Source organism: Protopterus annectens, chromosome 6.part0, assembly GCF_019279795.1.
Source record: "Protopterus annectens isolate FY-2018-M chromosome 6.part0, PAN1.0, whole genome shotgun sequence".
NCBI lineage: Eukaryota > Metazoa > Chordata > Ceratodontiformes > Protopteridae > Protopterus > Protopterus annectens.
Window position 1 is genome coordinate 1,382,579,800 of NC_056737.1, and position 25,000 is coordinate 1,382,604,799.

General features: G+C 39.7%; 1 protein-coding gene across 3 annotated transcripts in view; it reads right to left on the bottom strand.

Moving 5' to 3' along the window:
• Positions 1-25,000, bottom strand: part of NCKAP5 (NCK associated protein 5) — a 1,523,932-nt gene that overhangs the window by 431,178 nt on the left and 1,067,754 nt on the right. The gene's annotated exons all lie outside the window — the stretch shown is intronic.

Below are 25,000 nucleotides of genomic sequence, written 5' to 3' on the forward strand. Positions count from 1 at the left end.
CTTTAAGAGTTATAGGTATGTACCTGTATTTTTCTGAGAGATGTGATCCTGCCATCTCATTCTACATCTCACATGATACTAGACTAAAGCTTTTGAGGACATGATGACTTTAACAAAGCCAAATATGACTGCATTGCTAATTTTAGGCCTTTATCCATGAGTACAGCAGTCCATAAAATATACCTAAATTAGATGAAGACTATTTGGTGACTTCAACTACCTAGCTATTACCAGGCAGACATACAATCAATGATTTTTTTGTGTCTTTCGGCTTTTCCCGGTTAGGGGTCGCCACAGAGAACTCCAGTCCGCTAATGATTGGTAGTTGATTTTTACGTGCCGAGTTACCAGCCCTGACGCACAACCTTCAACAAAGGTATGCCCATTCATGCATGTCTCCACGCAGAAGACGCTCTAGCTGAGAATCGAACAGGACAGCGTCTTACTGTGAGGCGACAACGCTACCGCAGCACCACCACCGCGAGATACAATCAATGATAAATTTGCTAAATACACACATTTTCTAATCTTTGTCAATGCCATCTCTGTTACCAAACCCCCTTTCTCCCCAAAATAAATACAAATCTTTTCAAGCTTGTACTTCTAAATGTTGCCCCAGCCTGCATCCCATTGCAAATTACTTCCTGCTAGATTAAATTCAATAAAAATATTGTCATCTTCTCCCTTAGATCTGGCGCCAGTATTTCTATGAGCTCCCCATATTTAGCAACTGTTGTTGGGTCAACCTCTTACTGTTTTACTAATGAACTAGAGAAGTTCAGAATTTAACCCCTCATGATGACCCCATTACCAATGTTGTTATATATGCATTCAAACTCTTTTGCCTTCTGAGCGGACTTACAGAGGTGTCTGTTCCTCTCCATATAAAATTCAAAAATAATGCCCTATGATGGATGTTTCTAATAAATAATCTGTATAACAAAACGTGTTTGACAATTTCTAGCAGACACCATTAGAGAAAGCAAAGCTAGCCGCTAACATAAAGTTGCCAGATCCTCAATAGAGATAATCATGAGGCCTCGATAACTATATCAGGAAACTTACAAGTAACGTCCAGTGCTGCATCAAACTGTATTTGAACCATACAACTTAGTCTGATCCAGAAACCATCATTAATCATTCCCTTCTTCTTCACCTGATAACGTGAGATGAAACTTCACCTAAACCACTCAGTCCTCCGAATCAAAATCAGCAATATTTCAGAACTGTGGTAAAAGGCTATTGGCTGACCAAGTTTGCTGATGACTGTAAGTTGGGCAGTGCTGTCACCTCTCCTGCTGATTGTCTGATACTCTGATAAGGAAGGAGTGGGTTAGACCAGTGTCTTGTGTAATGACCACAATTTCAAGCGTAATGCAAAAATGTGGTGTAGTCTTATTCTGGAAACATAACTACTATCTATGTTCATGGCATCTAAACATTATTGTATTTAAAATGACACAGTCATTTCAAATGTGGATATCATCAAGAATCACAAGCTATCCTTTAACCAACATGTATAAATCTTACTTAGAACATCATTTCATCTTACTCAAATAATTTCCATATTAATATCCTTTTAAAGAAGCCATAGTACCTTTCATTTCATACCCTATTAGGCTTGCTTATTGAATATACTGCACCCTTCGGCATATATCTCCTCAAATAACTCAAATATCTTGAAAGGCTCAAACATTTTTAACAAAAAAAAAAAATCACAGGACTCAGTTTTTTAGGTGATGAGAACAGACAAAAAGTGCCCATTTACTACATTACATATCATACAGACTCCAGTGTAGTGCTGTTTGCCTGGTCTTCAGTGTCACTGAAGATGCTATTGCACCAGGGTTCCTTCATATCAATGCGAATTACAATATTACTAACACTAAAACAAAGGATCTCAGTCTTCATTGGCACATAAGTAGGGCCTGCTAACATAATAGATATCTAAACCAACAAACCCTTCCATTATGGAATAAACTTCCCTTACATATCAAACAACATAGCCGGCCTTAAGCATAAGCCAACTAGGCGGTCACCTAAGGTGCCGTTCTAGTAGGGGCGCTTTTCCTGTGTTTATTTGGTATAGGTAGACCAGAATGGGGACACTGGGTGGTGTGGTGGGGGCGCTGTGGAGCCCGTTTGCCTAGGGCATCAGTTGACCTAAGGCCACTCCTGTCAAACAATGCAACACCTTAGCCACATTTAAATCAGTTCTTGATGATTCGATGAAAGACTGGAAATTCAGTCCTGGAAAGAGTAGTCGAATTCTGTTTGAGTGACATGTCTTTTGGGTTGTTGCGGCTAGGCTACTCAATGGTCATTTTACAACATGTCTAGGAAACGCCTATAAGCCTAAGTAAATAATGTACGCCCCCTCCTGTACAATACTCAAAATCAAATCACTTGCCATCTGTAATGTATGCAGCAGCTAGGAAAAGTAGAAAAAGATCACAACAGTCTACAAATGTTGTCAAGCAGAATGCACATTTGAAGTGCTTGGCTCCTGGATACAGTACGGACACATGGATAAACTAAATCTGAAGTGCAACGGTGAACTCAATGCATGACTCTTATTGTATGTCTGAATGTGGTATGTGCAGCATCTTACCACTAGGTGGCAAAACACTGTAGCCTTTACAAATTGTTTGAATAACATTGTCAGAACAGTGTGGCATAGATGTTAGAATGAAATCAGTCTAGCTTTGTTCTTTCAATGCAATATATTAACTTATACAAATGAAAGAAAGGAATAACTTTCTGCATGGATATCATTAAGTTTCAACAGTACATTTATGCAAAATTAACATTACAGTGTATACTGGGGCAGGATAACTAAAACACCCTGACAATGAAGTAAAGAGGTAGAAGCGTATTTTATTAAATGACATTTGGTGTACGTGTGTGTGATCTAGCATTCAACAGCTGTTAGCATACTGCCTTAATTCCTGGTTGTAATGGGGGAGTAAATGCTGCCATGTACCAACATGGGGACTCTATGCTCCACAAAAGAAGTATATCCCTCATTGGTAAGATCAGACCATAAATTAATTTCACTGGATGTCCACATCCCAACCCCACCCCCAGCCCAGAAAACCTCAGTGAAAAACTTTTCAAAAGCGAACTTCTCACTTCTCAAAACCGAAGTGGAATCCTTCAAGGCCCCAGGGCCAGTGAAAACTACGGCCCAAACTGCAGAATCCTATATAAACGCATTCTACGGACATCTCCAGGAATGCATGGATCATGCTATCCCAAACAAAACCAAGACCCAATCATCCAAAGGCAGGCGTCCAGTCTGGTGGACCCCTGCCATAAATAAACTGTACAACAGAAGGAGGAAGCTACTACATGATAGAGCAAAATCCCTAATAGGGAAGGCATCTCTGATCAGTACTGGCAAAAAATTACAATCCCTCATAAAATCCTTCAAGGCCAGCTTCGAGAGAAAAATTGCACAGGACCCCAAAGACAATCATAAGGCTTTTTTCAGTTATGTTAGAAACCTGGGATGCAACTCTCAGACTTGTTCTGAGTTGATTCTAAACGACAAAAAATACACTGAACCCACAGACATCGCCAATATCCTGGCAGACAGGTTCAATGCAAACTTCTCCCCCCCCCCTCCCCCCCAAAAGAGCAAGTATCTATCCTGGCAGAGGGCTGCCTCCAAACATCTCTGATACTCAGGTGAAGGCTGCCCTCTCCAAAGCAAAAAACACTGCTTCCATGGGACCAGATGGCGTCCCAGGTTGCGTCCTACATGAACTCCAAGAGGAACTAATCCCTCAAATAAAACAGCTATACAATCTCAGCCTCACTACAGGATATGTGCCCACAGAATGGCGACAGCAGCAGTAGTCCCACTCCACAAAGGTGGAGCCTCTACAGACCCTGGAAACTATCGCCCCATAAGCCTGACTAGCTTAGTCTGTAAGGCTATGGAGAGGATCATCATGGAGCTCATAAACAAAGACATTGGGGACCTACAGCCAATAGATCCTACCCAGTTTGGCTTTGTCAAGGGCAGATACTGCCTTTTGAACCTGGTTGACTTCTTCAAAACAGTCACCAAAGCCATAGATGAAGGGTAGGTAGTCCACACAGCCTATCTGGACCTTGCAAAGGCATTTGACACAATACCCCACTCGGGCATCATAGATAAGCTATCCAGCTTAAATATAAACCCCTATGTCACAAGATGGGTCGCAAACTAGCTCAAAGACAGAACCCACAGAGTGAGAGTTGCTGGAGCCATGTCAGACTCGAAACCAGTCACAAGTGGCATCCCACAGGGTTCTGTCCTGGGACCACTCTTGTTCGGTATATACTTTTCCGAGGTACAGGCAAACGTGGGAGGACTATGGCTCACCAAGTTCGCAGACGACTGCAAACTGGGTGCCATAATCAACTCTCCAGCTGACACAAACATCCTTCAAAAAGGTCTCACAGAGACAGATAACTGGTGCCAGCACCATGGTTTAAAGCTAAATGCCAAAAAATGTATAGTCATACCCTTTGGCAAAAACAATGTGCCCACAAATTACCACATAGGCAGAAACCCATTAAGTACAGAGAAAGTTATTAGGGACCTGGGGACCCAAGTTGATAGCAAACTCTCCTTTGAAAACCACATTGCCAAAGTGGTTAGAAAGACCTTCTACATAGCCCACCTCATCACGAAGGGTTTCACATCTAGATCAAGAGAGGTAATCGTGCCCCTTTATTCATCCCTCATCAGGCCCATCATTTTTTTTATTTTTATTTTATTTTATTTTACATTTGTTAACCGGGATAGTCCGACTGGATGCATGTCCATTTTCAGCGGAGGCCCGGGGAGAAAAGCTCCCAAAGTAAAAAAGAAAAATTTATTACATATCTCAAAAACGTCAACGTATATCACATATTACGAACGGCGTAATGGTATTATTGGTGAAAAAAAACGTTTAGACAGTAAATAGTATATTTACAAGGGAATATCAAGACAATCCATACACATAACATCTATACAAAATCTAGAGAAAGAGTTAGCCAGGCTTGATACAGACAATCCATACACATAACATCTATACAAAAATCTAGAGAAAGAGTTAGCCATCATAGAATACAATGCCCCTTTTGGGATGTACCTTACCCGACACCTGAAGCAATTAGAAAGACCCCAAAAGTATCTCACCAAGAGGATCAAGGGTCTCAAACAGATGCTATATGCTGCTCGGTTAAAAAAACTCCAGCTCTACTCAGTTGCATACCGCCTACTTCGAGGCGATCTATGCCTGACATACAAAGCTATGTCAAATCCAGAATTAATGGACATGCTCCACCTCAGTAAATCTAAATCCGTTAGAGCCACACACTCGAGGGACTTGAACCTCAGCACAGAAATAAATAGAACTTGCTGGAGGGACAGGTTCATAACCCAGAGGCTCCCTTCGCTCTGGAATAGAATTTCAGTTCATGTGAGGCAGAGCACCTCACTGAATCTCTTCAAGAAGAATCTTGATAGGTGGATGGGGGATCGTAGGTTTGTCGAAGGGATTATTCCCATGTCACTATTGGACAGAGGCACAGTAGACTAAACCTTAAAAAGGGCACAGTATACTCAAATCAAGGGGTGGCGTAAGCCATACAGAATCGGGCTAGGCTTATAATTGCCCCAGGGCAGATAGCCTAGTATGAACCTATGAACCTATGAACCTATGAACCTATGAAATTTACTTTGCATTTCAGCCAGTTAAAATTTCTTCTTGGAACTTCCAAATACTTCTAATCCTATTAAGCACTAGTGAACAGTAAGCATTTCCATACATGTTTTGTACATAGGTTCATAGGTTCATACTAAGCTATCTGCCCTAGGGCATTTATAAGCCTAGCCAGAGTGTGTTTGGCTTTCTCCACCCATTTTAAATTAATTTTGCTATGCCCTTTTTCAAGGTTAGTATACTGTGCCTCTGTCTAACAGTGACACAGAAGTGATACCCGGGGTAAACCTACGATCCCCCATCCATTCATCAAGATTCCTCTTGAAGAGAGTCAATGAGGGACTTGGCCTAACCTGGACTGGGATTTTATTCCAGAGTGAAGGGAGCCTCTAGGTTATGAATCTGTCCCTCCAGCATGTCCTATTTATTTCAGTGCTGAGGTTCAAGTCTCTCAATCACGTAGCTCAATGGGATTTGGATTTTCTGAGGTGCAGCATGTCCATTAATTCCCGGTTGGACATGGCTTTATACGTCAGGCACAGATCGCCTCTGAGCAGGCGGTATGCCACTGAGTAGAGCTGGAGTTTCTTTAACTGGGCAGCATATGGCATCTGTTTGAGCCCTTTGATCCTCTTGGTGAGGTACTTTTGGGGTCTTTCCAGTTGCTGCAGGTGTCTGGTAAGGTACATCCCAAAAGGGGCATTGTACTCAATTATGGGCCTGATGAGGGATGAGTAAAGAGGCACGATGACCTCCCCTGACCTAGATGTGAATCTCTTCATGATTAGGTGGGCTATATAAAATGTTTTTCTAACCACTTTGGCCACATGGTTGTCAAATGAGAGATTGCTATCAACTTGGGTCCCCAGGTCCCTAATTACTTCTTCCATACTTAATGGATTACCACTTATGTGGTAATTTGTGGGCACTTTGTTTTTGCCAAAGGGGATGACTATACACTTTTTGGCATTTAGCTTGAGGCTATGGCTCTGGCACCAGTTGTCTGTTTCTATGAGGCCCTTTTGGAGGATGCTTGTGTCAGCTGGAGAGTCGATTATGGCACCCAGTTTGCAGTCATCTGCGAACTTGATCAGCCACAGTCCTTCCGTGTTGGCCTGTACCTCTGAGAAATATATACCGAACAAGAGAGGTCCCAGGACTGAGCCTTGTGGATGCCACTTGTAACTGGTTTAGAGTCTGACATGGCTCCAGCAATTCTAACCATGTGGGTTCTGTCCTTGAGCCAGTTTGCAACCCATCTAGTGGCATAGGGGTTTATATTTAAGCTGACAAGCTTATCTATAATGCCCAAGTGGGGTATTGTATCGAAGGCTTTTGTGAGGTCCAGGTAGGCTGTGTGGACCACCTTCCCCTCGTCAATGGCCTTGGTGACTGTCTCAAAGAAATCGACCAGGTTAAAGAGGCAGGATCTGCCCTTAACAAAGCTGAACTGGGTAGGATCCAGTGTCTGTAGGTCTCCAATATCTTTATTTATGAGTTCCATGATGATCCTTTCCATAGCTTTGCAGACCAAGCTAGTCAAGCTTATGGGGTGATAGTTTCCAGGATCCGTTGAGGCACCACCTATGTGGAGAGGGACCACTGTTGCTGTATGCCACTCTTTGGGTACATATCCTGTAGTAAGGCTGAGATTGAACAGTAGTTTTATGTTTGGGTTTAGCTCTTCTTTGAGTTCATGTAGGACGCAGCCCGGGACGCCGTCTGGTCCCATTGATGCTGTGTTTTTTGCTTTGGAGAGGGCAGCTCTTACCTGAGCATCTGAGATGTCAGGGGGGCAGCACTCTGCAGGGATAGATATTTGCCGTTTTGGTGGGGAGGAGGGGGAGAAGTTTGCGCTGAACCTGTCAGCTAGGATTTTGGCAATGTCTGTGGGTTCGGTGTATTTTTTGTCATTTTGGACTAATTCTGAGCATATCTGGGAATTCCCACCCAGGTTCCTAACATAACTAAAGAAAGCCTTGTGATTATCTTTAGTGCCCTGTGCATTTTTTCTCTCAAAGCTGGCCTTAAACGATTTTATAAGTGCCCGTAGTTTTTTGCTAACACTGATCAGAGATGCCTTCCCTTTTTGGGATTTTGCTCTATCATGTAGTAGCTTCCTCCTTCTATTGTATAGTTTGTTTATGGCTGGGGTCCACCACACAGGACGTCTGCCTTTGGAGGATTGGGTCTTGGTTTTGTTTGGGATTGCATGATCCATGCATTTCTGAAGGTGTTCACAGAATGCGTTTATAAAGGATTCTGCGGTCTAGGCCGTATTTTCCACAGGCCCAGGGGCTTTGAAGGATTCCACCTCGGTTTTGAGGAGTGTGAAATTTGCTTTAGAGAAGTTTTTCACTGTGGTTTTCTGGGCAGGGGGTGGGGTCGGGATGTGAATATTCAGTGAGATTAGTTTATGGTCTGATCTTACCAGTGAGGGATACACTTCTGGTCTGGAGCATAGAGTCCCCATGTTGGTGATGATCAGGTCCAGTATGTTTTCCCCTCTTATGGAAGTGGTAACAAGTTGCTCCATAGCATTTGAGTTTATAAATTCTAGGAACCTTTGGGCTAGGGTGTTGGAGCTAGAGTAATGCTCCCAGTCTATGTTTGGGTAGTTGAAGTCACCCAATATAATGGTGTTTGGAGAGACCTTCATATTTCCAGTGTTCTCAGGAAGGCCGAGTGGAGTTCCTGGGTTTGGGAGGGTGGTCTGTAGCAGGCTATAAACTGGAAGGCAGTTTTACCCACTGTTAGTTGCACATGGATAGTCTCTGATGCTTCGTGTTGTGCCACCAACCTGGAGGTGTGGGTATCTTTGACAAATATTGGTACTCCCCCTCCTTTTGTGGTTCGGTCCAAGTTTTGGGGCCGAAAAGCATGATATGAGGTATAACCTGGTAGTGCTGGGGTGCTCTCAGGACCCTTGAACCAGGTTTCTGTTACTGCACAGATATCGATGTTCTCCATGCTAAGGAGAGTTTTGAGTGCATGCATCTTGAGGTTTAGACTTCTGGCATTGAGTAGCACTACTCTTAGTTCTTATCCCTTGTGATACCTATGGAGGTGGGTTTGTCTTTTGAGCCTTGCCTATAAAAGGCACTATGGGGGTAGCAAGAGCCTTTGCCAATATCCAAAAGCCCAGGGGTAATAGGTGCAAGCCGTCCCTACCGAAGCATTGTGGCTTGTCGAGCATGTCATCCCAGGCTGACAGGCATTGGATCCCCTTTGAATGACACCAATACTTAAGCCAATTGTTGAAATTGATCAGCTTGTCTTCATATTGTGGCATCATTCTTGGTGAGGGTAAGATGCTACTCAAGGTCAGGGTCATACCGGCCTGGGCTACATGCTCAGAGAGCTCCTCTATGTCTCTTTTCATATAGTCCAGGGAGGTATGTCTCAGGTCATTCACACCAGCATGGACAATGACTGAGTCATATTTGTACTTGCCTTGGAGTGACCTGAGTGCTTGTGTTATGTGGCGGATCCTAGCACCCGACAGGCAGCTCACCGTGACCTTCTCCTTGTTCAGCCTGGTGAGTGGGACGTCAGTGTGCCTGATGATAGAGTCACCTATTACAAGTGTATCAGGTGTGTTGTTTAGCCTTAAGGGCTGTGACTGTTTGGCACACTGGCTTTGTGAGCTATGTGTTGCATGTGTTTTGTTTTGGGTGTGCGGTTGCTTGGGTGTCTGCTTTGGAGATCTCTGCTGCTTAGGCAGATTTTTATTTAGAGCCTCTGAGTATGTTTTTGTGTGTTTATGTGTTTGGTTTGCTGTCATGGTAGGTCTATGTGAGACTGGAATTGTAGTGAGTGTGGTTTCCTTCTCCTCCTGACTGGTTACGCCAGTACTGAGTTGAGAGAGTTTAGCCTCCAGTTTGGCTATATGGTTGCATCTCTCACATGTGTTGGAATTTGTTGGGAGGAGGAGAGAGTTGTCTGTGTACATGAGGCAGTTGTAACATTGCCTCAAGATTCCCAGATTCACCAGCTGGACCGGAGAAGAGACTGACAACTGACCTTTGGACATGCTAGAATAGTACTGGGAATTCCTTTATAATTGAAAAAAAGGGCCAATGGGGAACAAGGTACTCAAGGGGAGTTTGTGAGGGTGTAGTGCTTTTAATTTTTTAGTGCTGACTTATATAATTGCTTTAGTAAGCAAGTGCCAGGTAACTTAAATGCAATGTGCTACAGGTAACTTAAATGCAAAAACGACAAACAGTAACTTTCATTCAAGTGAAACAAGGAAATAAGTACAGTAAGCAATGCAGATATCACTAGGGATCCACAGAAGTGCTGAAAAGCCGCATTTTAGGTGGAATTAGCGTTTCAGGGAAATAACAAGCAAACAAACAAACAACAAGCATACAAACAAAGCTAGATTCAGCAGGCCTGGATCTAGTCTATGCTACAGCAAACAAGGTGTACCAGTTTCAGTAAGAAACAGTTCAAATATGCAGGCACTATAAGCCTTTAACCAGAAATTCCCAGCTCAGAAGGGCAGAGTCCAGCCTCTCCTCCCACAAGAGTGCAGACCACGATCCTTCTTAATGTAAAATAACTGGCCTGAAGCCGAAGTGCTTAAACCAGAACTAATACACTTTTAGAATAACAGACACTGAGCCCTCAATCAGCAGTTCCCAACTTAGAAGGATGTAAGCTACCTGTCCTGCCACCACAGTGCAGGCCACAAACCTTCCTAATGTAAGACAACTGGTCTGAAGCCCAAGTGCTTAATCCAAAAGACTTAGAATGATAGCTACACTTTAATCAAGTTACTACCAAGCAGTACAGTCTAATGAAGGGCTTTTGCAACAGACACTCCTAATACAGCATGCTGGAAAGTATTTTAAAGTCAGTGCAGATCCGATGTCATCAAATGGCACAACATTAAAGCAAGCTACAGATTATTCAAATGGGTCCATAAGGAAAATGTTTTCTATATAAAAAAAAGGGATTGTTATAAAGATTTACAAGGTAGAGTGCAGCAATGCTATTTATACACAAAATACTGCTTTTGAACAGCATCAGAATATGAAATGTGAGGGTGCCAGGTCATGATATGTATTGCTCATAGCACATTTACTTCCAAAGCATACATAAGGCTGCATTCACAGTTCAACATCTGATTTTTTTTTCTTCACTGATCTATTCAAAGTGGAACTCGGTCAGATTTGGGGAGATAGTAGATGGTTGCTAGCAGAGTTATATATGTATTTAAATCGTAATCTTACTACAGAGGTCTATTGGTAGTATGAATGATGCTGTTCCATGTCAATTTTTGTCAGTATGTAGCTTAGAAAACTTACACTTAGATTAGGATACAAACAAATCAGGTCCACAGCCGACCATACTTAGCTTGTCTACTCTCCCTCTCCATAGGAATAAGTCAATGGGCAGTTTTTAGAAGGTCCGTTTTATTTTATTTAGTCTTCACAGACAGGTGAGCATTCTTGCAGTTAAATCTTAATGCTTTTACACAAAGCTGTGCCCTGATTATAAGGGCTGAGAGTAGGTGTCAGAATAGTGAGGTATGGGGTGTGTTTTAATTGGAGGAGGTAAAATACACCTAATTTGAATATGACTAAATACCCACCAATGAGGTAACTAACTTAAGAAAACTTAGTAGCTCCAATAAAGATCCCATTTAGTAACTGGAGCCAAACGCTCATTTTGCTTTTTTGACCTGCTCTTTCCTCCTTCTCACAATCCCAGTAGTGTTTATCATGTGATATCATCTTATTACAACTAATTATGATATTAAGGCATAAATGCAACAAAGGGTGTATTATGTCACTTTTGATGTTAAAACTTGCATACTACATTTGAGTACAGTTAGAAGATATTATAACTCAGAGGTTTAAGGCAGTACTCTTAAGTGAAACCATGCTGTAGACCCATGTTTTAGATGAGATCTGCTTCCATACAATATGACTTTGACACAAATCTTTTATCAACATCAGTGGTCATGGAACACATAAAAACAGGAACTTATGAATACAAGAAAAAAATATCCCAATGATCACCAGGTACCTCTGCAGCAAGTAATGAACAATCCAATGGCAATAAACAAGCGAAGGCAAGGCTCCAGGTTCTCCAAAAGATTTTAATGTCTGCAAACACAAGCGCTTTCACTAGATGCTTCTTCACCTGAAGAAGCTCTTGTGTTTGCAGACATTAAATCTTTTGGAGAACCTGGAGCCTTGCCTTTGCTTATTTATTGCCAAAGGAACTTGTGACTGTCTAATGGATTTTGCACAACTAACAAACACTACTGAAACATTTTAATTAGATAAAATTCAAAATATGATACAAAGTCCCTTAAGGATGCAATATGAATAAAAATGAAGATCATTACATTTTCATTTCCATGGGTGTTAACATTTAGTGAGTGAAATGTACACATTTTATTTTTTATCTCAGAGTACACCTTTCATCTCAATATAGCTAATGGCTAGTCCGTACTGAGAACTTCCTTTATTAATGTATGATATTATCCTCACACGCACACACACACACACACACACACACACACACACACACACACACACACACACACACACACACACACACACACGCACGCACACACACACACACACACACACACACACACACACACACACACACACACACACACACACACACACACACACACACATTTGCCTCCTGTGTTAGAAATTAGTTTAGTTAAGATATTTACAGCAAAATGTGGTTCACTATAAAGGGAAATGAAGATTTGTAAGACATGAAAAGTTTCACTCCTCACCAGTTCCATGTTATAATACATTGCCTTCAGTACTGGATTACATTAACAGATGCCTCATACTTATTTTTACCCTCAACTTTTTACATCTTCTTCAGCTAACTTGTCTGTCTTTCATGACTTTAGCATTCTGAAATGTACAGTAACATAAATTCAAAAAACATCTTCACTGCTCTGCAAATTACATTAGTATAGAGTAAAATTGGGTCAGACAGTATGGTCTGAGTTTGTCCTTGGACACTAATGAGAAAATGTTTCTTTTACAAGAACATTTTTCTGCTTTTAAAAGGCTACATTTTTGCACACAGATTTTTATCGTATTTTTAGAATGGCCATTTTCAAGACAGTAAGATGACAAGAATAAATTCAAACCACGTTGAAGTGGTCTTATAAGTAGAGTTCAGACATTGGAATAAGACATTTAAGTATTTGCTGTCTTTTTTATTTTAATCTGTGGATTTATGCATGCTTTAGGCATATACTGTAGCCTTAAATTTACAAATATAAATGCAGTAATATAACTTCTGAAGGGTGCTTGTTTTTTATATAGCTACATTTATGTTGACTTCGGTAAGGAGTGCATCAGTTGCATACATTTCATTCGCTATGGATGTCAATGGTACAGACCTTACAATTAAATATGATGAGTACCATTTCTGTTTTTTGTGAACCGCTAAAAGTTATTTTCTGTTGTAAAAGCCTGATAAGGTGTAGATGCAGTATAAGACACATCTAAATTTGCAGGTATAAAATTATCTAAGTGATATTATACTTAGATCAGGATACAAACAAATCTGGTCCACAGCTGACCATACTTACCTTATCTATTCCCCCTCTCCGAAGGAATAAGGTAGTGGGGAGTTTTTAAAAAGCCAGTTTTAGCAAACATAAGCTATCTAATTGATATTCTTATGCTTGTTGATTTTTATTGGCTCCAAATAAATGCATTGGTCTTGATGGGGACAATTGAAAACTGTCCAGGAGTACTAGGTAGTAACACAGAAATAAGTTATGACAGAATTATTTTCAAAAAACTTAACAGTAGCCTCGTAATATTCCCTGACACTCTTTAATGGAAAATGAATGCAAACACTAAGTACTTATGCCAACATCACAGTGGTGATAAGGAAGCACGTTATAATAAATGTATCAAACAGCATTGTCAAAAGTTTCAGTGCACTTAAATATGCATATCATTTACCATAAAGTCATACACAGATAATGTAAAATAAAACAGAGATGCAGACAGCTGTAAAATCCAGGATAGGCCTTTACTGAGTGCAAAACACAAGCGCTTTCACAATCTAGCTTCTTCAGGTGTAACAAAGCACTTAAAACAGACACACCTATATACTCACTGCATATCACATGTCTGAAGTCATATGACTAAGCATCACTAAAGCAAATCCTTTAAAGCTATACTAACATGAATTATATTCTAACTAGATGTAAAAGACAATATTAAGATGACAAAAATACTATATTCCTTCCTAAATAAATACATATAAATATATAAACATTATATATCAATAAATAATATATTTTAATAACCAATTCCTAACCTGCAAAAAACAAATAAATAATTCATATGTCAAAGTTTCATATATAAAAACACATATACATAAACCTATGACTTTATCTGCAAAGAGGCCTCATTTTAAGTTTCGGTCTCAGGGGAATACATTCATTTAGGCCATGTCCTTCTGTACCCATCAGTTTAGTTATCCACATGGCTTCTACACTTTCTGTCCTGTTGCAGATATCTCCCCTTCTTATATTCTCCTGCAACAGGGCTATGACTCTGAATCTAAAAATGTGGGTCATATCAGTATTCATAACGTGTCTGGCTAAAGCATTCACCTTATTACCCTTCCTAATATTATAGACATGCTCTCTGATGCGTTCCTTTAAACTCCTATCTGTCTTCCCAACATAGAATTTGGCACATACACAGCAATTGGCTAAGTAAACTACATGTCGGCTCAGACAGTCAGCTCTAATGTCAAAATGAAAATCTCGATCCAAATCTGGATGGTAAAAGCGATCACTAGTGTCTATATACTGGCACCAATTGCAACTGCCACAAGGTCTCGTCCCTCCTCTACCATTACTCATCTGCCCATCTCTTGGATAACAGAGTCTCCTCTTCAGAGATCTATTGTTCCTGAAACTAAATCTGGGTACTGTGTCAACCAAGCCAGCTACCTCATGATCAGTCAGCAGAATTTGCCATTGTTTCTTAACTATTTCAGTGTACTTGTGTACATCAGCGGTGTATTTCAAGGACATCCTAAGTTTATAATTGGTGGATGCCTCTTGTCTTTCACTTCCATGATTAAACTTCCTTGAAAAATATGGCATGGCTTGATCTTTTCTCCTACCTACTGCTTATGTACATATTTCCTAAGAGTATTATCATTGTATCCCCTGTCTCCCAAATACACCATCACTTTCTCCACTTCCTTGCTGAAGTCCTCATCTCTCACATTGAGCCTAGAGGCTCTCATCACTTGATTGGTTATTACATTTTTAAAAATATGTGGTGTATGCGCGCTGCTGCTATGCAATAAATGATTTACATGGCAGTCCTTCCTGTATTGTTTGGTGTACACTCCACCTTCAATACATTTAACTATCTCCACATCCAAAAAATCCATATTATTTTTTGAAGACCTATGAGTAAATTGTAAAAATGATGTGCTCATGTTTATAAATTCTAAAAAATCAGATAGCTGCTGTTCACTGCCTCCCCACACAATAAAGACATCATCTACAAATCTACAGTAAAAAGGGAGTAAATGAATATAAGGACCTTTCAAAATATATGAATCTTCCCATTTGACCATGACTGCATTGGCGTAGCTATTGGCACCTATCTGTCTTCCCAACATAGAATTTGGCACATACACAGCAATTGCCGCTGCATTGCCTGTAGAACTGCTCATCAAATAAAAATAAATTATGCTCTAAAACCAACCCCAACAATGTGAGTAACAAACGTATCTTCTCTGGTGTATATTCCGTATACACCTCTAAAAAGTCCTTCACTGCTGCCAATCCTACTGCATTCGGAATGACAGTAAATAAGGACACGACATCTAATGTGACAAACATTATATTGGAATCATACTCTTCAACAAACTCATATAAATCCCTTAAAAAGTGTTCCGTGTCTTTGAGAACGTACTTACTGCTGTCTAAAACAGGTCTCAAGTGTTTCTCTACGAAAATCGAGACTGGTTCAGTACACCAACCTCTGCTAGAGACAATAGGTCTCATTGGAGGGTTGACAACTGATTTATGCACTTTTGGAAGGCCTTGCAATATGGGTATAGTGGGTTTATGTACAAAAAATATTCCAAAAGTTTCTCATCTATCATACCATTTGTAAATAGCCCTTCCAATACCATACGTACTCTTGAAATATAACCTGATACCTGTTCAACTCCTATTATTTCGTAAGAAGAGTCATTCTTTAGACTGGCAGATATACTATTTTTATAACTATCTCTATCTAACACCACTATGAGACCCCCTTTGTCTGCTGGTCTCAATAATTTGTTCATTCCTTTCTAATTCTAATAACGCTTCTCTTTCCTGTCGTGTCATATTCTGCTTTAAATTATTGTGTGGCTTAAATCCCTGTTTAACATTAGCCTCACATATATCTCGTATGCACAATTTCTCAAAAGCATTGACTAAAACATTACTATTAGGCATGAAAGAGCTGGGTTTGGAAAACCCTACACATTTGTTATTAGCGTCTGCATTATCTTTATACAAAAGTTTCAAGTTTAAATTTGTGGCAAACATCTTAATGTCCAAAATAACTTCTGCATAGCAGGAGTAACTCATAGGGATAAACGATAGCCCTTTGCATAAGAAAGATAAATGATAGTCATTCAAGAAAAATTTAGATAAATTCAACACTAAGTTCTTTTGTTGTTCATGAATGCCTTTTTTATACTCATCTGATTTTCTTGAGGTTGTTCCCATTTCCTCTTGCCCCTCGTAGTGCTTCTCCCTCTCGACTGTTCTCTGTTGGACTTGAAGCCATACGTTTTCATCGGCAGCGGAAAGTCTATGTTGTACTGTTGTAAAAAATCCCCAGGCAAAGAATCTCCTAAACCATTTCGTTCTTCATGATGAATTTGCGCCGTCGTAACAATGATCTTCCTCCTCGCTCCCTGGTCAACTTGCCCAATTGTAACATCATCATTGCTCGCTGCTGGATTAATCTCTGTCATCTCCGCCATATTCGTGCTTCCCCTCGTGTCTGGGTCCGTCATCACAGGTGTTGCCACTTCCGTTCTGGTGGCTGACGTCATCACTTCCGGTCTATGTGATGGATCAGTAGAATCACTCTCCCTTGTCTCTCGTTCATCCCTGGGCCACATGAAAATATTCCCTGTACGGAAATCACCTCTATCTCTAATTATTTTCCCCACCTTCACTTTCTGTAGTTTGTTTTCATAATGTAACAAGGAGCCCATAATTTCTTCCATATATTCATCTATAACCTTAACTGGAAAGTTATTGCACAGTCTCTTATAAAGTACATTGATGTTACCCACGGAGTTAGCCATCTCTCTCTCGGCCGCTGAGATTAATGCACGCAAATACCCAAAACTGGCTTGTAAATTAATCCTCTGCCATTCTTCTAGTAACTGATTGTCCCCATTATGAAATGAGGGCATTTTGAGTATGCGTAATCCTCGAGGTATGATCTGTTCTCTTAAACATACCTCAAGATGATATTTCTCAAATTGGCTCCTTTTTAACTTATACAGTTCTTTTTCTAGGGCAAACAGTTCAGTTTTTAGTGCTATAACATCGTATGAGACACTGTTGGTGTTGTCCAGAACCATAGCAGAACAATTCATAAGTGGATTTTCCTTCTTATTAATATCAGTCAAATAGTTGTCTAACTTCTTAAGGTATACTCTCTCCAAGGGTGTAGAATTGGTAGTATCCATGGTAATAATGTCTTCAGCCATCTTAGTGGGTTCTCTGGCAGCCAAAAACTGACTAAAGAACAAAAAACAACCTGCCAAAAAGAGAACACCCACTGAAACGTCTCCAAAGAACTGTAGACCAATAATGTAAAATAAAACAGAGACGCAGACAGCTGTAAAATCCAGGATAGGCCTTTACTGAGTGCAAAACACAAGCGCTTTCACAATCTAGCTTCTTCTGGTGTAACAAAGCACTTAAAACAGACACACCTATATACTCACTGCATATCACATGTCTGAAGTCATATGACTAAGCATCACTAAAGCAAATCCTTTAAAGCTATACTAACATAAATTATATTCTAACTAACTAGATGTAAAAGACAATATTAAGATGACAAAAAATACTATATTCCTTCCTAAATAAATACATATAAATATATAAACATTATATATCAATAAATAATATATTTTAATAACCAATTCCTAAATCCATAACAATCAAACACACTTTAACAAAAGTGCTTTTATCGAAAAAGCACTTTCGTTAAAACGTGTTACAAAAGAAAAAAAAACACTGCATTAATGTTTTATCGGGGGCCTGACCCCCCCACCCCCCGCTTTAATATTCTCCCTCTGAGACTGCACTACAGTGGGGAAAAGGGAATTTTCCCTTATCTGCACTGTAGTATGGCCTCGACAACAGGCATACTTATGCAAAAGTGCTTCTTCGGTGAAAAGCACTTTCGCATAAGTATGCCTGGCTGTTTGGGTTTCGGACATTTGCTCATTTGAGCAAACGTCCTAGACCCATATATATATATATATATATATATATATATATATATATAATATCTATATATCTATATATATATATATATATATATATATATATATATATATATATATATATGGATTCCTATTACAAGAACAAAAGTTCACTACTTCGAACTTGTAATAGGAAGCCTCACTTCTGTTAAAGTTCACTTTAATGAAAGTGAACTTTTGCGTAAGTGCACTTCACCGAAAAAACTGCAGCACAGTGGAGGACATAAAAAGCAAGCTATGTCCTCCACTATGGTGCGATAGTCATGGACCTTAGGGTTAGGGCACGGGTTAGGGTAAGGGGATATGGAGGACATTGCGATGTCCTTCACTGCGCTGCAGTCATCACAGACCTTAGGGTTAGGGTGCAGGTCATGGTAAGGGGATAGCCCTACAGGTCCGTGAGTACTGCACGGAAGTTCAGTACAATACCCGTTCGTTGTACTGAACTTCACGTAAGTGCACTTTCGATTAAGTGCACTTTCACTGCAGTGAGCATTCCATGCACTATTTCGAATTAGTGAAAAGTGTATGGGACCCATTTAAAAAAAAAAAAATATATATATATATATATATATATATATGTAAATATTAGCAGATGTATATATAGACTATATATATATATATATATATATATATATATATATATATATATATATATATATATATATATATCTATGGGTCTAGGACACATGCTCGACTAGCATATATCCGAATCACAAAACATCGAACACACATACACAAAACCGCTTAACATCGAAAAGCGCTTCCATGTATGTGTAGTTAAAAAAAAAATCTACATTTCTGCAGGGGGACTTCACCCCCCTGTGCCCTCCACGCCCCCCTACTTTATTATTCTCTCTCTGAGATCACACTACAGTGGGGGAAAGGGAATTTTCCCTTACCCGCACTGTAGTCCGATCTACGAAACAGGCACACATACATGGAAGCACTTTTCGATGTTAAGCACTTTCGTGTATGTGTGTTCGATGTTTTGTGATTCGGACATATGGTAGTCGAGCATGTGTCTGAATCCCATATATATATATATATATATATATATATATATATATATATATATATATATATATATATATATATATATATATATATATATTAGCAGATGCAGAAATTTTTAAAGAACTATAACTTATTTAATAAAACTCATAAGACAGATGTGATACTGTTGCAGAAACAGTTAAAGGAAAACTGAACTGTTCAAAATTTCCAAATGTCTATGATAAACCTCAAATCAGAACCTGTACATTAAGCATTTTCATGCTTAATTCATTTTACAATTTCTCCTCAGCGAACTTCTTTGACTACTTTGCAAGTCAAGTTCTTAAACTATTGTACTCAACCAGTCTTACTACTGCAAATGAAGTGAATGGATAACATGACATTCAGGGATTATTCCTATAGAAACCTTACTTTTAGCATGTATTTTTGCAGAAGTCAGCCCTGTGAAAAGCCTCTGTTTAACCCTGCTTATAGTTTTGCACTGCAAAATTGCTAATTATGGACTTTGGTTACAATGATAAAAGTGACTATATCCTCCTAAAACTATAAGCTATAAAAGAGGAGTCTATTCCAGAACAAGTGAAGATGCCAGGAGACAATTCCATTTCTCCATTTAGTTTTAATTGTTTCTTGAAACAGATTGATATATCTTGTTCAAGTGTTGGATACAAATTTGACAAATCAAGACAAAGGAGGTCTCAGATAACGGGATCCATGAGAGCATGGAAAGAAAATTACAGATTTACCGTCTCCCCTCAAGTGTTTGTATGATATTGACTACAAGGTGAGTGATTCAAGCCTTTTCAGAGAGCTAAGATTTTCTGAGGAACAATGTGATTTTTAACAAATTCTTCTGCAGTCTTTTGAGATTCATGCCAAATGGTGCATTGTATTCTATAATGAGTCTAACCAGATCAAATTACTTGGGAACAACAACTTATTTGGTTTTAAAAGAGATGCCCATGGTAAGTAGATGTGATAAATGTATTGACTTCCATACTACTGTTGCTACAGGATAATCATAGGAAAGGGCACCATCTCCCCAGTATAGCCCGAGTCCCTGACAACAGAATCCCTGGGGAGTGGGGTGATGATAGTTCGTAGCATTTAGTATCAGTCCTTTTTCAGTGCAGCAGGTGCTACTCTGTGATGATTCCATTTGATGAGAACTTAAATTATTGTTTGATTTGACGATATGGGTTCCTATTACCTGATTGAATGTTTAGGTTAGCGAATACCTACCCTACATTAAATTGGCCATTTGCTGTTTTAATTTTTTGATATTATCAGGTCGACGTTTAGGTAATATAGATGCAACAATACAACCGTGCTTGAAATCATTGTCAAACTTAGTTAGCCAGAGATTGTTGTTTTCAGTGTTGAGATCAGATAAATAAATGCCAAAAAAAGAGCAGATCCCAATACAGATCCCTGAGAATGCTACTGGTCAGTTTTTCCTTAACTAAGGAAGCATCACTCAGCCTAACAATATATGTTCTGTTCTTTAGATAGTTTGCAATCTTTGTTTAAGGGCATTAGCTTGTTTACAATCTCATCATGAGGTATACTATCAAATATTTCTGCTAGCGTCAGGTAAGCAAGTTGAACAGAGTAACCATTTTCCACAGCCTGCATGGCCCTATCAAATAAATTCACAAGACTGAATAGGCATGACCTGGCCTTAGTGAGACCAAGTTACAAATTCTTATTGTCCTAGTTTATGAGGGGAGTCATGATGTGTTCCATGGTTTTACAGACAAGACTTGTAGGGCTAATGGGTCTAAAGTTGCAGGAATCAATGGTAGGGCCACCCCATCAATGATCATTACCATCTCAGTGTGCCATAGTTTGGGAACAAGGTGTATGACAAGGTTTAGGTTGAATCAGCAAGGGCCTTTTTGACACTTTTCATAAGAGTCTGGTATGTTGTCAGGTCTCACCCTGAAAAAATACTTTTCATCTTGGAGAGCACTTTAATGTTATGGTCCTTGGAGACAGTAGAAGGAGAAAGGTAATCACATTTATTTGGGGTGGGGATGATTGTTTCAGGGAAGAAATTTACAGCAAACTTATTAGTCAGTATGTTGGTGATGTCATTAGAATACGGATAGGAGATGCTATTACAGGCAAGATCTGAGCAGCAAAGCAAATAATTCCTTAGTTTTCTAATATAGCTGAAGAAGGCCTTATAATTATCCTTAGCCTCAGTAGCTAGTGTAGGTTCATAGAAGGCTTTTCTTTTAATGCAATGCTTATATTCTGGCAGATAGAGCTTATGGTATGGACTTCTTGGGATGCATCCACCCCCAAAATATATAAAAAGAAATATTTAAAACAATGTCTGTTTGTTTTAACTCACAAATCAGTCAACTTTCCTGTTACAGGGCTTATAACTCAACTGCACATACACAGAGTTCCAATATATATTAAAATATAAATCAGCTAATGCAACTAGACTGTTTTATGGAGTAACATTAGTTGTGCATAGACTTGGACAGGTGTGTGCACCATGAAAAATGTGTATTATTATTATTATTATTATTATGATTATTATTATTTTATTGTAAAATAATTAGCATGTTCTGTTGCATGAACTACTTGCTATTATTTGAATGGCATTATTCTGTTCAGTGTTCTTCTAGTGACACTGCCTGCTGTCCTGGTGTATATGGTGTGAAGAGCTGGAATACATAACACTGTCCGTCATTTACTGTTATTTATTTTTCAGCTATATTAGCAAAGCAGTAAATAAAGTGTTTATAACTTGTGGACGCATATCTTCATGAATGTGAAACCGTGCATGCTTGTGTATATGTGTGTGTGTGTGTGTGTGTGTGTGTGTGTGTGTGTGTGTGTGTGTGTGTGTGTGTGCGTGTGTGTCTGTGTGCGTGTGTGTGTGTGTGTGTGTGTGTGTGTGTGTGTGTGTGTGTGTGTGCGCGCACGCATGCGTGTGCATCCATGCGTCTGTGCATGAGTGCATGTGTGTGCGTGTGTGTGTGTATTTATCCAATCATTCATTTATTTATCTATTCTTTGTTGAGTGGGTTACTCCCACTAATATTCATTCATTTTATTAGAATCAGACATCCAAGGTACAGAAATTCATAATAGTGGATGTGACCTGATGTAGTGGGTTGCAGTTATGAAATGTACCTGACAGTAAAATTATAGTCATTATTTATTTATTTGATCACAATCAGATACCCAAAATGATTTCATTCAGTGAAGTGACTATAACTAATGGGCAATGCGGCAGTCTATGGCTAAAACTGACTTACCCCCAGTGTCATTTGATCATTGATAAGCAGCCATTAATCTAGCTTGACAGGGCAGCATGTAGAAAAGAAGTTGAAATACATAATTGTTGTGACAATTATTATTATTATTTTTAACTGTTTACACTCTGTAATTTGAAGTGTATGGAGTAAAGTGGCTATACTAAGTATTGATGTGTGTTGATGAAGGTGGCTGATCCCAGCTGTTGTTTGATCTTCACTAAACAGCTATTGATCTGCCATAGTATAGCCCCCCCCCCCATATTGGAATCACCAGTCACCACTGTTCACTAGACAGCAGTTGTTATTTATTGTCTGTGGTTCCTCTAATATAGTGTCTGAATATTTTACTCTTGGTTTTTATTTGTATTTTTTTGAAGAAACAGTTTGAGTAGTGCTAGCTTGCTAAATAAATCAGACCCCATAGGCATGCATGTACTTGTCCAACAACTAAAGAAAAATGTTTAAAAAAAACAGTGAAGCATTTTCAAAGTAGGGTCTGAACAACAGTCTCAACAGTCTTTAAAATGAATAGCTAATGAAAAGCTGTGAAGTCAATGCATAACTCAAAGGGACAAAGGAGGCATTTAGTTTCTTCTTGGAACATCATACCAGTCAGCTTGTTACCTCTTACCTGATGAATCACATGACTCCAGTTCAAGAATGTGGAGAATATGACTTGGATGAGTTATAGCAAGAAGCCGTACCTTTAACATCTTTGGAGCTTTATGGGAACTTGACCATGAACACTGCTGCTGCCCACCTTGTAGTCAGATCAAATAAACTAATACGTTAACTGTTTTAGGCTCTTTGACTGAAAGAATGAAATGACCACATCTTTTTCAAGATACATATATTAGAACATTAACAATCATTAGCACATGCCTGCACAGTAATTACTTTCTGAGTTTCTACTCCCAGAATTTCAAGAGAAGCAAGTATATAGAGGGCTAGAAGAAATGTGCATGCTCGATTAAGGAAAATGCAATACTCATCTCTAGAGGACCCCCCCCCCCAATAAAACAGTCATCATAATTAAGATGCATTTAAAGGGTTAAGTAAACTGCAGTAGTTCAAAAATACAATTCGCAGCATTGAAATATTATCGTTAAAGCTGCCAAGAGCTCAGGATGTCACGTACGAATAAGACAGTTTACATTACATCTGCTATTATCATCTAACTCACTATAAAATGTAACACAAATAATCTAGATTTGACCCAGGTCACTCCACAGCAGGTACAGCAGGTACAAATATGGCTTTGTCATTGTCCATGTTGGTGTGAATGACCTGAGACGTACCTCCCTGGACTACGAGACATAGAGGAGCTCTCTGATCATGTAGCCCAGGCCGGTATGACCCTGACCCTGAGTAGCATCTTGCCCTCACCAAGAACGATGCCACAGTATAAAGACTAAATTATCAATTTTAACAATTGGCTAAGCTATTGGTGTCATTCAAAGGGGATCCAGTGTCTGTCAACCTGGGATGACATGCTCGACAAGCCACGTTGCTTCGCCAGGTATGGCTTGCACCTGTCACCCTTAGGCTTTCAAATACTGGCTAAGGCTCTTGCCACCACCATAGTGCCTTTTTTAGACAAGGCTCAAAAGACAAACCCACCTCCATAGATAATACCAGAAACAAAAAACTGAGGGTAATGCTACTCAATGCCAGAAGTCTAAACCTCAAGATGCACGCACTCGAGGCACTCCTCAGTATGGAGAAAATCGATATCTGTGCAGTAACAGAAACCTGGTTCAAGGCCCCAGCGAGCACCCCAGCACTACTGGGATTCAACTCATACCATTCTTTTCAGCCCCAGAACTCGGACCAAAATACTAAAGGCGGGGGAGTATCCATTTTCATCAAGGATACACACACCTCCAGGTTAGTGGCACTGCATGAGGCAGCGGAAACCATCCATGTGCAACTAACAGTAGGTAAAACTGCTTTTCAGTTTGCAGCCTGCTACAGATCACCCACCTTGTCTCAGGACCCCCACTTGGCATTCCTGAGAACATTGGAGAGTATGAAGGTCTCATCAAACACCATGATATTGGGGGATTTCAACTACCCAAACATTGACTGGGAAAACTACTCAAGTCCCAACTCTTTCGCCCAACGGTTCCTGGAGTTTATAAACTCAAATGCCATGGATCAACTTGTCACCACTCCCACAAGAGGGGACAACATATTGGACTTGGTCATCACCAACATGGGGGCTCAATGTTCCAGACCAGAGGTAAAGCCCTTGTTGGTAAGATCAGACCATAAACTAATCACAATGGACATCCACATCCCGACCCCACCCCCAGCCAAGGAAACCACTGTGAAAAATGTCTCAAAAGCAAACTTCACACTCTCAAGACCGAGGTGGAAAGTTTCAAAGCCCCTTGGCTAATGGAAAATGCTAACCAAACAGCAGAATCCTTTACAAATGCACTCTATGAG